Genomic DNA, 17,167 nt, shown 5'->3' with positions numbered 1-17,167 from the left:
GAAACATTATGGAGTCTTAAAGGAGGACTGTAGCATCTAATGATGAAACATTATGGAGTCTTAAAGGAGGACTGTAGCATCTGATGATGAAACATTATAGAGTCTTAAAGGAGGACTGTAGCATCTAATGATGAAACATTATGGAGTCTTAAAGGAGGACTGTAGCATCTGATGATTAAACATTATGGAGTCTTAAAGGAGGACTGGGATGAAAAGGGAAAGGAAAGGGGATGTCTAGTCAGCTGAATCCATTCACCCTAAATGTGTCTTCTGCATTGAACCAAACCCCTCTGAATCAGAGAGGTGCGGGCGCTTGTTAATCAATGTCCACGTCATCAGTGCCCGAGGAGCAGTTGTTGTTGGGAGTTAACTGCCTTGCTCAAGGACAGAACGGCAGATTTGAACCAGCGACCTTTCAGTTACTGGCCCAACACTCTTAACCGCTAGTCTACAAATGTTACAACTTCAATTCATTATTTCTCAATGATGCTTTAAAGGAGAAGTTTACCCAACATCCAGAAACTCCTAAGTGATTCCATACATTGAAACTAGTCCAGTGAAGTTTGTCCTCTCCCCCTCTCTGTAGTGTTGTACTGAAACAGCTGCAAACACGTGACTTGTGACTTTGCTGGATTACGCGGGCCTCGCTCTGCTGCTTTGCCAGTTAATTTGTTATTTTATTAGTTATGGCTTTTTTTTCAACCCATAAAACATATACAAATATGATGATGTCATAGTGAATTCATGATGTGAATGAACAAGCCTTTTCATACTTCACAACATGGCTGTATACATTATTATATACACTACATATATTATTATATACACTATATACATTATTATATACATTATTATATACACTATATACATTATTATATACACTATATACATTATTATATACACTATATACATTATTATATACACTATATACATTATTATATACACTATATACATCATTATATTCACTATATACATTATTATATACATTATTATATACACTATATACATTATTATATACACTATATACATTATTATATACACTATATACAGTGCCTTCGGAAACAATTCAGACCTCTTTACTTTTTCCATATTTTGTTAAGTTACAACCTGATTCTAAAATGGATTTAAAAAATAAATATTCCTCATCAATCTACACACAATATTCCTTAATGGCAAAGCAAACAGGATTTTAGAAATTTTTGCAAATGTATGAAAAAATAGAAAGTATTCAGATCCTTTGCTATGAGACTCGAAACTGAGCTGGTTATCGTGCTTCCCATGCTCCCCATCCAACCTGACAGAGCTTGAGGGGATCTGCAGAGAAGAATGGGAAAAACTCTGCAAATACAGGTGTCTCAAGCTTGTAGCATCATACCCAAGAAGACTCAATGCTGTAATCGCTGCTAAAGGTGCTTCAGCAAAGTACTGAGTAAAGGGTCTGCCTACTTATGTAAATGTGATAATACAGTTTGTTATTTTTAATAAATTAGCAAACATTTCTTAAAAGTTTTTGTTTTGTCATGATGGGGTCCTGTGTGTAGATTGATGAGGGGGAAAAAAACAATTGAATCAATTTTAGAATAAGGCTGTAACCTAACAAAATTTGGACAAAGTTAAGGAGTCTGAATACTTTCCGAAGGCACTGTATATATCTACTGAATAAAAATATAAATGCAACATGCAACAATTTTAATGATTTACAGTTCAAATAAGTCAAAGTAAATAAATTCATTAGGCCCTAATCTATGGACTTGACAGGAGGGCAGCCATCGGTGGCCCTGGGAGGGCATAACCCAGCCCAGCCAATCAGAATTCGTTTTTCCCCCACGAAAGGGCTTTATTACAGAGATAAATACTCCTCAGTTTCATCAGCTGTCCAGGTGGCTGGTCTCAGATGACATGGACCTACTGGGCTGGCATTGTTAAAAGTGGTCTGCGGTTGTGAGGCCGGTTGGATGTACTGCCAAATTCTCTAAAAGAATGTTGGAGGCGACTTGTGGTAGAGAAATTAACATTCAGTTCTCTGGCAACAGCTCCGGTGGATGTTCCTGCAGTCAGCATGCCAATTGCTGTTTTGTTGTTATTTTGTTTCTAAATGTCTGCGCAAGAGGGAAGGTTTGATCGAGTTGAGAGACTACTTTTGCACATAACACTGTGACTGAGGAAAGGCAATACTCCCAGTATAAGTGAGCCCCAAATCAATGTAGTTCTCATCATATTTGCGCCTCTTCGCTGGTCCAACGTTCCTGTCTGTTGTTTGGTGCTTTCCCAGGTAAGGGGGCAGTAGCTCTTCGGCTGCATCAGATTCACAACTGTCAGTGTCCATGCTAGCTGGGCTAACAATAAATGTAGAATTACTGATGCTAGCATTGGATGTGCTTGTGGAAGCAGAACAACTTGTGTCGTCGACAGTTGCAGGTGTTGTACTGCTGGTAGTAGAGCTGGTATGTGTGTCTATGGACGCGGGCCTTACCTTTTTAACCATCTTTCCATTTTAGAGCAAACGGAAAGAACAGCAGCTACGTTTGGCTACATAATTATTTGACTAGGCTACCTGTTTTTGACATTGTGTTGTAATTTAGCGAGTACACTAGATGGTTACATTTTATTTTTGGCAGTGAAATGAGGCTACTCAGGCGAGAGAAAAAACTCACCCAAATGTATAGCCTCGTTGGAAAATATAAATGGACTCTTTGAAAATTAAGAATATATTTTTTTTATTTTTTAATGTCAATCACATTTTTATTTGGCGCACCCCGATGGCATTGTCCCAGTTTGTGAATACCTGATGTAGAGGTTTCATTCAGGTCTCTCTTTAAATAAACACTGTCTTTGGCAGGAGAAAATACGGAAGAACCAGAGACGTCCAAACTAGCAAGACTACACCTCTGCTCCCAGTGTGGAAAAAGGTTTGCCACATTAGGATCCCTGAAAAGACATGAGTTGACACACACAGGAGCGAAGCCACACCATTGCGCCCAGTGTGGAAAGAGTTGTAGCCGCTTAGGACACCTGAAATCTCATGAGCGAATACACACAGGGGAGATGCCATATCATTGTGCCCAGTGTGGAAAGAGTTTTAACCAGTTAGCTAACATGAAAAAACATGAGAGGATACACACAGGGGAGAAGCCTTTCCATTGCAACTGTTGTGGAAAGAGTTTTAACCAGTTAGGTAACATGAAAAAACATGAGAGGATACACACAGGAGTGAAGCCACACCATTGCTCCCAGTGTGGAAAGAGGTTTAACCAGTTAGGTCACCTGAAAGCTCATGAGCGAATACACACAGGGGCGAAGCCTTACAATTGCTCCCAGTGTGGAAAGAGTTTTAACCTGTTAGGACACATGAAAGCTCATGATCGAATACACACAGGGGAGAAGCCTTACCACTGCTCCCAGTGTGGAAATAGTTTTAACAGGTCAGGAAAGCTGAAAGAACACATGAGACTGCACACAGGGGAGAATCCTTACAAATGCTCAGACTGTGGGAAGACGTATTTCTCATCACAGTCACTTAAACGTCATGCAAGAAATCACACAGGGGAGAAGCCTTACCACTGCTCCCACTGCGGGAAGCGTTTTAACTATTCAAGTAAGCTGAAAGATCACACGAGACTGCACACAGGGGAGAAGCCTTACACATGCCCAGACTGTGGGAAGACATATTACTCATCACCGTCACTTAAACGTCATGTGAGAATCCACACGGGAGAATAATTACTTCTCCTAGTGTGTACATTGATATTTCACATCACATTGACTTAAAATTCATCAGAGAACATACACAGTGCTCCAATTGTCTTATATTGTTGACTGAGAATGTGTTTACCTGTTTTTACCGTATGAAATTGAATTGAACACAGTATACTCAAACATATATTTGTATGTTTTTATTAGAATACATTAATTGAATATGGAGTTATGTCAGTTTGAATATAGAGTAGATCAGATTCCGTGTGTTTAAATGGTCCTTTTTAAAATTCTGACTGTGTGTGTTTATCTGGGTGTGTCATTCCTCCAGCACTACAGATAATCAAGTGATATTTGGTTGTGATGCATTTGTTCCATTGTTTACGTTTGCATTGTAGGCCCACTGAATATTTAATGACATGAAAATGTTCACAGACTCTGTAATGCAAAATGTTAATTGTATGTGTCCACATAACTGAGTATGTGACTAACCTTGTGAAACTGTCCTATTATAATCTCCTGTTTCTGGGAGTATCATCCTGTGTTGCAAACCAGCTGCACCTGCGTCCTTGTATGAATAAAGTCCCTCCCAGGAACAGGAAACTATAAAGATATGTGCCCATCACTCAATGCTTCAGGAATTCAGACTGTCTACACTGCGCTGTGTAACTGTTATTCTCTCTGAGCTCAGAAATAAAGAATCTTGGTTTGACTTGGACTCCAGCAGATCCTTATTTTATAATATCCACCACAACTCTCCCACGGATTGCTGTTTCATCATTGTCTCAATGAAGAGTTCCTCGTTCCACTTTCCTGGGGGAATGTGCAAGCCTCCCACTGGTTGAATAAACGTTTCCATGTTATTTAAACCAAACAAATCAATGTGATGATGTTAGATCAATGTAGAAAACTGATTGGATCTGTAAAAAGCCATCAACACAGGAATGTTTATCTATTTTTCACCCAACTGGCAACCTAAATCCAGTTACAGGTGACATTTTGTGTTGATTTCATGTTGAATTCACTTTACTTGACTACTCAAAGAAATGTAAATAGAAACTAGATGTTGAACTGACGTCTGTGCCTCACTTTTTTCCACTTTCAGTTTCTCTTACTTAGTTAGCAAATGCAGCTAGCTAGTTTAGCCTACTCAAACACCCTGCTTAAACAGAGGAGTGCTATGTTAGCTAGCTGTCTATGACTATCCAACACAACACTGTAACTCTTCCAAGTCAAGGTAAGCTTTTGGTTTGACTAATTAGTTGCCACTGGGACCCTTTGGTGTAATTGCTAAAACTGCTTACTGTACACTGCATATGAGATGAGTAATGCAGGATATGTAAACATGATTAAAGTGACTAGTGTTCCATTTATTAATGTGGCCAGATATGAATAGTCTATGTATATAGGGCAGCAGCCTCTAATGTGCTAGTGATGGCTATTTAACAGTCTGATGGCCTTGATATAGAAGCTGTTTTTCAGTCTCTCGGTCCCAGCTTTGACTGTACACTGTAACGTTACTGCATGATTGTAGCAGGTTTACTAACGCATTAATTCTATTAGCTGTGTTGACTATGACGTTACTTTAGCTAATATGGCGACAACGAATCTGTGTGTAGCAGTTATGATATGGTTGGCTTGGAAAGTTTTTTTTGCCTGATCACATACAGCTGATGTGTTGTGCATTGAAGTACAGAAACAAAGGGAGAAGGTGATAAGAGGAGAGCACATAGATGTGAGAAGGAATACAACGTGGCTGTAATGAAAGTGAACTGTGTTCACGTGTGAACAGGGGTGTATTCATGTTGCCGATTGTTGTTGAAAAACGTTTCTTAAACAGAACAAAACAGGGATAAACATACCTGAATTTGTCCAATAGAAACTCTTGTTTGTAACTGTTGGACTAATGATTACCCACTATATCAGCTAGATGCAGGCAAGCGTGTGCAAGGCGGTATTGAATGTGTCACTGTCACTGACCTGTGTGCGCCTACGTTGTAAACTTCATTCATAGGCTAGGTTGTAGCAGCCTCATGATTGGTAAAGGGAACATTTGAGAATCATGTAGTAGTCTAAACCTATCGCTGTTACATTGAACAGGGTGAATGGAATATGAATGACATTCATCCAATATGCTGTAATAGAAATAAGGCCATGCTCATGATAAACAAAATCGTCCTCCCTCATCTTAAACGGCACTGACCGCCACTGTTAGGGTGGTGGACCATTCTTTGTACACGCGGGAAACTGTTGAGGTGAAAAACTCAGCAGTGTTGCAGTTCTTGACACAAACCGGTGCGCCTGGCACCTACTACCATACCCCGTTCAAAGGCACTTAAATATTTTGTCTTCCCAATTCACCCTCTGAATGGCACACATTCACAATCCATGTCTCATTTGTCTCAAGGCTTAACAATCCTTATTTAACCTGTCTCCCCCCTTCATCTACACTGATTGAAGTGGATTTAACTAGTGACATCAGTAAGGGATCATAGCTTTAGCCTGGATTCACCAAGTCAGTCTAAGTCATGGAAGGAGCAGGTGTTCTTAATGTTTTGTAGACTCAGTGTAAAGCACTACAGATAATCAAGTGCTATTTGCATGTGATGCATTTGCTCTATTGTTTACAGGACGATTTGTATCTTATAGAGCGTGGCTTTAAGGGAATAGTGCCGTCACATCTAGATAAAAACGAATGTGAAAAATTAACAGAGAAAATGTGTATTAAAACACTACCTATTCATAGATGTATTTATTCACCATCTACATATTCCTATTAAGACCTACGTCTGTGTACAGGAAAATCTTAAATCAAATCTTATTAGTTGTAAGACGTAAGTGAAAATATATCAGCTTATTGTTAAATTATTATGACGTTCTTTCCGACACAAAAAGTGTAGTAACTATTGTTTCCAAATTGCGTTACCCACTCCAGTCAGCAGATGGCGAAGTGCGTCTTTCAGGTGAATAATCTAGTGGACGGGACGCTTCTTCAGGAACAACAACACGGCTACTCTTTCAACCACCTCGGTAGCTTGCTAGCCAACATAAAACGGAAAGATTGACGCTTTAGAACATGTTAATGTACATTAGCTAATCTCAGTGTTTTAAACTAACTTATGTTGACGTATCAATTGGTTAACTTTAACCTAATTTGCAAACTTGTTAAAGACTGACACTGAGCCTAGCACTAGGCTAATGCTAACTAGCTAGCTAACCAGCTAACTAGCTAGCTAACGTCTCTGGCCATGAGTTCACAAAGCTACTCCTCCCCTGCTAAAGAACAGGGTGTCTGCTGGACGGAGAAAGAAGCTCTGGGGCTGAACATTGTCTTTGAAGAAGAAGAGGAGGGTGTTACAGTGAAAAGAGAAGAAGAAGCTTTCAGAATGATAAAGGAGGGGGAAGAGCATATTACAGTAAAAGGAGGGGAAGGAGCTTTCAGAATGGTAAAAGAAGAGGAGGATATTACAGTAAAAGGAGGGGAAGAAGCTTTCAGAATGATAAAGGAGGAAGAGGAGGCTGTTATGGTGAAAGAAGAGAAAGAACCTTTTAGAGAGGAAGAGGATGCTATCTCTATAAAGGTGAAGGAGGAAGACGTTTTGAGAGTGAAAGAGGAGGAGACAGAATATCAGATTAACTCCAGTGAGTACTGTCTTAAAAGCAGGGGCACAAACTATGCAGTTGTTGAACTGTGGGGGTGTTCTACTGAAATTCTACACTTTAATATGTTGTTCAGTACTGTATAAATTGTTAAAGGGTTAATCTGCCATTGGTACATATATTTTTGGGAGATTTAAATTAGATTTATTGAATTAGATGTATTAAAGTGCACTTCATCTAATATAAAATTCAATACTGGTGCGTAATTTCTTCTTAAAATATCAAAGCGACACAAAAGGCACCCATTTCATATAACGACCCCTTTACAATTGCATCACACAGTATTTTATAAAATCATGATGAAAGTGGCCATTTTAGACATATTCATGCCTCTTGTTAGACCCTATGATTGCAGTAGAAGATCATAAGTTTACCATCTGTTTGATGTTCTCATTCACACAGGAGAGAGACATGACTATTGTGGATCCTCTGGGGAGCCTCAACAACATCCTGCTGACGAGGCAGAGAAGAGTCTCTCCAGATCAGAACACCAGATGGTACAGCTTGGTTTGTTCTAGCATACAGCTTGCTCTATCGGGGTCTGGGCTGGGTTTCTGTAAAGCACTTCATGACAACAGTGGCATCAGCATCCATAATGATATGTGTCTGTGTCCCCTCTTTATGGTTACCAGGACAACGCTAGCCCAGCCTCTTCCGCCCGTGCCTCTCCCGGTACCACCTTACTGCTGGGTATGAAGAGGTTGTCTGTGCTGCTTGTTGACTGCAGGAAAACAACGGGGCTGAATGGAACTGTGAGAGGAGGAAAAGAGAAGAAAGGATCAGATTTGACACATCAAAGTAAGTGCTGTAGTTTAGTTTGAACAAATACAATAGATCTGCCCACTGGTATCTGTTACCAGGACAACCAGCAGAGGTCTGTTAGTTGACATGAAGATAGACTGGTATCTGTTACCAGGACAACCAGCAGAGCTCTGTTAGTTGACAGGAAGATAGACTGGTGGATATGGATGTTATGAATATCATAACACTGAAAAAGGATTCTGCCAATGAAAAGAGAGAAACCAATAGACCATATTAAACCTTGATGAAAGTTAGCTTTAGAGAGAAAGTTTCAAGATGATCTGATGTTAGGTACATGTTTTACAAACCCTTTTCCTTAAAACATCCAGTGTTACAGGAGGACTGTAGCATCTAATGATGAAACATTATGGAGTCTTATAGGAGGACTGTAGCATCTAATGATGAAACATTATGGAGTCATAAAGGAGGACTGTAGCATCTAATGATGAAACATGATGGAGTCATAAAGGAGGACTGTAGCATCTAATGATGAAGCATTATGGAGTCTTAAAGGAGGAGTTTTCCAACTTGCTGGCGTGGGGATTCGAACCGGAGACCTTTCGGTTACTGGCCCAACATTCTTTATCTCTAGTCTACAAATGTTACAAATGTTCCAACTTCAATTCATTATTTTTCAATAATGCTTTAAAGAAGAAGTTTACCCATAATCTAGAATATCAATATTAACATAATCACTAGTTACACATAGTTGTACTGCGTTACATATGATCAATGATGCTTTAAAGGAGAAGTTTACCCATAATCTAGAACATCAATATCAACATAATCACTAGTTACCTACACATAGTTGTACTGCGTTACATATGATCAATGATGCTTTAAAGGAGAAGTTTACCTATAATCTAGAATATCAATATTAACATAATCACTAGTTACACATAGTTGTACTGTGTTACATATGATCAATGATGCTTTAAAGGAGAAGTTTACCTATAATCTAGAATATCAATATTAACATAATCACTAGTTACCTACACATAGTTGTACTGCGTTACATATGATCAATGATGCTTTAAAGGAGAAGTTTACCTATAATCTAGAATATCAATATTAACATAATCACTAGTTACACATAGTTGTACTGTGTTACATATGATCAATGATGCTTTAAAGGAGAAGTTTACCTATAATCTAGAATATCAATATTAACATAATCACTAGTTACACATAGTTGTACTGCGTTACATATGATCAATGATGCTTTAAAGGAGAAGTTTACCCATAATCTAGAATATCAATATCAACATAATCACTAGTTACACATAGTTGTACTGTGTTACATATGATCAATGATGCTTTAAAGGAGAAGTTTACCCATAATCTAGAATATCAATATCAACATAATCACTAGTTACCTACACATAGTTGTACTGCGTTACATATGATCAATGATGCTTTAAAGGAGAAGTTTACCTATAATCTAGAATATCAATATTAACATAATCACTAGTTACACATAGTTGTACTGTGTTACATATGATCAATGATGCTTTAAAGGAGAAGTTTACCCATAATCTAGAATATCAATATCAACATAATCACTAGTTACACATAGTTGTACTGTGTTACATATGATCAATGCGGTGCCTGTTAATTTATCATCGAATCACCTACTTCGCCAAACGGGTGATGATTTAACAAAAGGGAATTCCCCGTCAGGGTATATGCTGCAGTTTGGGCCGCCTGGCTCGTTGCGAACTGTGTGAAGACCATTTCTTCCTAATAAAGACCGTAATTAATTTGCCAGAATTTTACATTATTATGACATGACATTGAAGGTTGTGCAATGTAACAGCAATATTTAGACTTAGGGATGCCACCCATTTGATAAAATACGGAACGGTTCCGTATTTCACAAAAATAATAAACGTTTTGTTTTCGAAATTATAGTTTCCGGATTTGACCATATTAATGACCTACGGCTCGTATTTCTATGTGTTTATTATACACTGCTCAAAAAAATAAAGGGAACACTTAAACAACACAATGTAACTCCAAGTCAATCACACTTCTGTGAAATCAAACTGTCCACTTAGGAAGCAACACCGATTGACAATAAATTTCACATGCTGTTGTGCAAATGGAATAGACAACAGGTGGAAATTATAGGCAATTAGCAAGACACCCCCAATAAAGGAGTGGTTCTGCAGGTGGTAACCACAGACGACTTCTCATTTCCTATGCTTCCTGGCTGATGTTTTGGTCACTTTTGAATGCTGGCGGTGCTTTCACTCTAGTGGTAGCATGAGACGGAGGCTACAACCCACACAAGTGGCTCAGGTAGTGCAGCTCATCCAGGATGGCACATCAATGCGAGCTGTGGCAAGAAGGTTTGCTGTGTCTGTCAGCGTAGTGTCCAGAGCATGGAGGCGCTACCAGGAGACAGGCCAGTACATCAGGAGACGTGCAGGAGGCCGTAGGAGGGCAACAACCCAGCAGCAGGACCGCTACCTCCGCCTTTGTGCAAGGAGGAGCAGAAGGAGCACTGCCAGAGCCCTGCAAAATTACCTCCAGCAGGCCACAAATGTGCATGTGTCTGCACAAACGGTCAGAAACAGACTCCATGAGGGTGGTATGAGGGCCCGACGTCCACAGGTGGGGGTTGTGCTTACAGCCCAACACCGTGCAGGACGTTTGGCATTTGCTAGAGAACACCAAGATTGGCAAATTAGCCACTGGCGCCCTGTGCTCTTCACAGATGAAAGCAGGTTCACACTGAGCACATGTGACAGATGTGACAGAGTCTGGAGACGCCGTGGAGAACGTTCTGCTGCCTGCAACATCCTCCAGCATGACCGGTTTGGCGGTGGGTCAGTCATGGTGTGGGGTGGCATTTCTTTGGGGGGCCGCACAGCCCTCCATGTGCTCGCCAGAGGTAGCCTGACTGCCATTAGGTACCGAGATGAGATCCTCAGACCCCTTGTGAGACCATATGCTGGTGCGGTTGGCCCTGGGTTCCTCCTAATGCAAGACAATGCTAGACCTCATGTGGCTGGAGTGTGTCAGCAGTTCCTGCAAGAGGAAGGCATTGATGCTATGGACTGGCCCGCCCGTTCCCCAGACCTGAATCCAATTGAGCACATCTGGGACATCATGTCTCGCTCCATCCACCAACGCCACGGTGCACCACAGACTGTCCAGGAGTTGGCGGATGCTTTAGTCCAGGTCTGGGAGGAGATCCCTCAGGAGACCATCCGCCACCTCATCAGGAGCATGCCCAGGCGTTGTAGGGTGGTCATACAGGCACGTGGAGGCCACACACACTACTGAGCCTCATTTTGACTTGTTTTAAGGACATTACATCAAAGTTGGATCAACCTGTAGTGTGGTTTTCCACTTTAATTTTGAGTGTCTCCAAATCCAGACCTCCATGGGTTGATAAATTTGATTTCCATTGATAATTTTTGTGTGATTTTGTTGTCAGCACATTCAACTATGTAAAGAAAAAAGTATTTAATAAGAATATTTAATTCATTCAGATCTAGGATGTGTTATTTTAGTGTTCCCTTTATTTTTTTGAGCAGTGTATTATAGTTAAGTGTATGATTTGATATTTGATACAGCAGTCTAACTGAGCGGTGGTAGGCAGCAGCAGGCTCGTAAGCATTCATTCAAACAGCACTTTTCTGCGTTTGCCAGCAGCTCTTCGCAATGCTTGAATCACAGCGCTGTTTATGACTTCAAGCCTATCAACTCCCGAGATTAGGCTGACAATACTAAAGTGCCTATAAGAACATCCAATAGTCAAAGGTATATGAAATACAAACGGTATAGAGAGAAATAGTCTCATAATTCCTATAATAACTACAACCTAAAACTTCTTACCTGAGAATATTGAAGACTCATGTTAAAAGGAACCACCAGTTTTCATATGTTCTCATGTTCTGAGCAAGGAACTTAAACGTTAGCTTTTTTACATGGCACATATTGCACTTTTACTTTCTTCTCCAACACTTTGCTTTGGCATTATTTAAACCAAATTGAACATGTTTCATTATTTATTTGAGACTAAATAGATTTTATTGATGTATTATATTAAGTTAAAATAAGTGTTCATTCAGTATTGTTGTAATTGTCATTATTACAAAAAATATATAAAAATCGGCCAATTAATCGGTATCGGCTTTTTTGGTCCTCCAATAATCGGTATCGGCGTTGAAATATCATAATCGGTCGACCTCTACTTTACATATTGCGTTTATATTTTTGTTCAGTAGAGTTACTATCAGTTTTAGGAACATATGATGATGTCATAGCGAATTCATAACATGTGAATGACCAAGCCTTTTCAGACTTTATAATATGGCTAGATGTACTATATATAGTTACTATCAGTTTTAGGAATGTCTCCCCAAAATATTTCACCTTATTTTTTACTTTACCCAAACTGTCATGACATCAGTGACAGTTAAAATGTTGAAAATGTGTTAACGTCTAAATAAATTGGGCCATTTAAATAGCGTGGCGAACCCTTTCAACTACGGGGAGATGTAACTGATGTGCTTTGTGTCTTCAACGTAGAAACATGTTTTGGACTATCACTTTAAATTACTTATTTACTTATTTTAGGTTCAAGGAAGTGTGTAGGTCACATTCTGTATCATACAACTATGAAGGTTATATATCTAGAATCACCTGCTTGATTGGAATCCAGCGACGTGTGTGTCTTCAGTGTCCTAGAACTGTTTAGTTTTTTGTGTTCTGACTTGTAAAACAGAATTAATAAAATAAGTAATGTAAACATATCAGTAATTACCAGGAAGCTATACAACATAATTTGTTTTAAAATCACACCAAGATTGTTAAAACTGGCCTCAGGTTATTGAGGGATCTGATTAGGATTTACCCTCGTTGCAAGGCTGTTTTATCATGTGGAGGTTTCATTCAGGTCTCTGTTTAAATAAACAATCTGTCTTTGGCAGGAGAGAGACCAGACTCGGAGGAACCAGAGCCAGAGATGTCCAACCCAGTAAGACGACACCAGTGCTCCCAGTGTGGAAAGCGTTTTAACCAGAAAGGACACCTGAACCAACATGAGAAAATACACACAGGGGAGAAGCCTTACCACTGCTCCCAGTGTGGAACGGGTTGTAACGGGTTAAGGGACCTGAAACAACATGAGAGAATACACACAGGGGAGAAGCCTTACCTCTGCTCCCAGTGCGGAAAGAGTTTTACCCTGTTATGTAACCTGAAAACACACGAGAGAATACACACAGGGGAGAAGCCTTACCACTGCTCTCAGTGTGGAAAGAGGTTTAACCAGAAAGGACACCTGAAGCAACATGCGAGAATAAACACATTGGAGAAGCCTCACCACTGCTCCCAGTTTGGAACAGGTTGTAACCAGTTAAGGGACCTGAAACGACCTGGGAGAATACACAAAGGTGAGAAGCCTTACCACTGCTCCCAGTGTGGAAAGAGTTTTACAACGATAGGGACACTGAAAATTCATGAGAGAATACATACTGGAGAAAAGCCGCACCACTGCTCCCAGTGTGGAAAGAGTTTTGCAACATTATGGAGCCTGAAAATACACGAGAGAATGCATACAGGGGAAAAGCCGCACCACTGCTCCAAGTGTGGAAAGAGTTTTACCCACTTAAGTAATCAGAAAAAACATGAGAGAATACACACAGGGGAGAAGCCTTACCACTGCTCCCAGTGTGGAAAGAGATTTAGCGAGTTAGGAAGCCTGATAGCTCATGAGCGAATACACACAGGGGAGAAGCCTTACAAATGCTCAGACTGTGGGAAGACATATTACTCATCACAGTCACTTAAAAGACATGTGAGAATCCACACGGGAGAAAACATTAATTGAATATGGAGTATGTCAGTTTGAATAAAGAGTAGATCAGATTCCGTGTGTTTAAATGGTCCTTTTTAAAATTCTGACTGTATGTGTTTATCTGCATGTGTCTTTCCTCCAGCACTACAGATAGTCAAGTGATATTTGGATGTGATGCATTTGCTCCATTGTTCACATTTGCATTGTTGGCCCACTGATGATTTAATGAAATAAAAGTTATCACTGACTCTGTAATGGAAAATGTTAATTGTATGTGTCCACATAACTGAGTATGTGACTAACCTTGTGAAACTGACCTATTATAATCTCCTGTTCCTGGGAGTATCTTCCTGTGTTGCAAACCAGCTGCACCTATGTCCTTGTATGAATAAAGTCCCTCCCAGGAACAGGAAACTATAAAGATATGTGCCCATCACCCAATGCTTCAGGAAGTCAGACTGTCTACACTGCGCTGTGTAACTCTGTTATTCTCTCTGAGCTCAGAAATAAATAATCTTGGTTTGACTTGGACTCCAGCAGATCCTTATTTTATAATATCCACCACAACTCTCCCACGGATTGCTGTTTCATCATTGTCTCAATGAAGAGTTCCTTGTTCCACTTTCTTGGGGGCATTTAAAAGCCTCCCACTGGTTGAATAAACATTGTTTCCACATCATTTCACCAAACACATCCATGTGATGATGTTAGATGTAGAAAACTGATTGGGTTTGTAAAAAACCATCAACATCAGGTATTTAAAAAATATATTTTTCACTCAACTGGCAACCTAAATCCCTTCAGTTGACGACTCAAAGAAATGTAAGTCTTGACACCCTCGTTTTAAACTTTGAAATGTGTTTGTCAGAACCAGCCTTCTGGACATGTGTAGTATTTAAAATATCAGGGAATCCTTGATTCACCAAAGGTTTTTGTTCTCTACAGTTTAACATAAACAGTATTTCCCTCCTGTCTGTAAACATACTTTTGGATTATAAACATGTCAATAAAAAAAGATGACTAAAGTAGCCAATGTATCTTGTCATGTCATATACATCATAACCCAAGGGTGGTTAAAATTAAACAACTACTACATTAACAATATTGTTTTGTCAAAATTAAGTTATTTGGATTTTTACGAACTATCTTTGAAAGACAGGGTCCTGAAAAAGGGACGTTTTTTTTTTTTTTGCTGAGTTTATTTAAAGTGTCATATTGAGATGCAAACTCAAATATAAATACATTTAAACTGTATCTGACATGGTACTGGTGTCTTCTTTTTTTAAGTCCATAACCATGTGTGTGATGTGGATACTTTTGTTTCACAGTAGATTTGTTTAAGACTACCAAGAAAACACTCTGTGTGCCCCTGATTTAGCCCCCTGCAGTAAAATGTTATTAATGGGGTAAAATTACCTTTTTTTGGTTGTTTTGTGGTCTATATCCTGTCAATCGTTTATTCCTTCATAAACAGAAAACGTGTGTTGTCACGTGTGCTCTCTCTCCGGCCTCTAGGTCGTCTGGTTGCTCATTATGGTGCACACCTGTCATCATCGTTACGCGCACCTGCTCGTCATCAGACTCACCTGGACTCCATCACCTCCCAGATTACCTTCTATATAAATATACGTCACTCCCTTTGGTTCCTTCACCAGACGTTGTTGTTTCTGTTTCTTATTTAGTTTCATGTTGTATTTATTAGAACACTGACTCCCTGAACTTGCTCTCTGACTCTCACCGCACATTGTTATAATGTGCACCTCAACACAACATGTGTTCAAGGGCCCCCTCTAGGTTCACCTCAACACAACATGTGTTCAAGGGCCCCCTCTAGTTTCACCTCAACACAACATGTGTTCAAGGGCCCCCTCTAGGTTCATCTCAACACAACATGTGTTCAAGGGCCCCCTCTAGTTTCACCTCAACACAACATGTGTTCAAGGGCCCCCTCTAGGTGCACCTCAACACAACATGTGTTCAAGGGCCCCCTCTAGGTGCACCTCAACACAACATGTGTTCAAGGACCCCCTCTAGGTGCACCTCAACACAACATGTGTTCAAGGGCCCCATCTAGGTGCACCTCAACACAACATGTGTTCAAGGGCCCCCTCTAGGTGCACCTCAACACAACATGTGTTCAAGGGCCCCTCTAGGTTCACAACCTCTTGACCATTACATCTGGATAGCTGACAACTATTATTTTTTTAAAGGGTAAAAATGATCTGTTTAGGTCGTCAGTAAGGGAAGCATAGTTAAAGAGTACAATGAACCTTTCAAAGAGGAGGGTGTGAGGCCTCTGGGGATTTTTTTGTTTTTTGGGGGGAGGTTGACTGAGACATCCCTCTGACACTCTATTATCAAACATATTTTACTTCAAACATATTTCTTTCAGTTCAACAGCGCCACATCAATCACCAGGACATTACTTTTTACTTCAAACATGTGTTTTACTACAAAGAAACAGCTGCACTACAAAGTTACATAATCACACACTAAATATGGTGAGAACATCCGGAGATGATGTCATTAACAGGTCAACGAGAGGACAACCAAAGGACACAGAAAAACACATCAATCACTTTTAGACAGCAACCGTCTACTATAATCTCTCTCACAAACAAAACCTCACTGGGCAAAAACTGGTTGACTGTTTCCACATCATTTCAACCCAAACAATCTATGTGATGATGTTCGTAAAATTGTCATCAATGTATTGGGTATTTGTGTCTTTGTGTGTGTGTGTGTACCATGACTATATTCAACACAATACCATGACTAGATCCAACACAATACCATGACTAGATCCAACACAATACCATGACTATATCCTACACAATACCATGACTAGATCCAACACAATACCATGACTATATCATCACAATACCATGACTATATCCTACACAATACCAGGACTATATCCTACACAATACCAGGACTATATCCAACACAATACCATGACTATATCCATCACAATATCATGACTAGATCCAACACAATACCATGACTAGATCCAACACAATACCATGACTATATCATCACAATACCATGACTATATCCTACACAATACCATGACTAGATCCAACACAATACCATGACTATATCCAACACAATACCATTACTATATCCAACACAATACCATTACTATATCCAACCCAACTCCATGTGTTGCGACTATCATGTATCCTACCATGACTATATCCA

General features: G+C 39.7%; 1 pseudogene; it reads left to right on the top strand.

Moving 5' to 3' along the window:
• The window catches only part of LOC129839210 (zinc finger protein 91-like), a 52,530-nt pseudogene that overhangs the window by 2,555 nt on the left and 32,808 nt on the right, over positions 1–17,167 (top strand).

The sequence above is a fragment of the Salvelinus fontinalis genome, chromosome 40, assembly GCF_029448725.1.
Source record: "Salvelinus fontinalis isolate EN_2023a chromosome 40, ASM2944872v1, whole genome shotgun sequence".
NCBI lineage: Eukaryota > Metazoa > Chordata > Actinopteri > Salmoniformes > Salmonidae > Salvelinus > Salvelinus fontinalis.
This window is presented reverse-complemented; position numbering and strand designations above follow the sequence as displayed.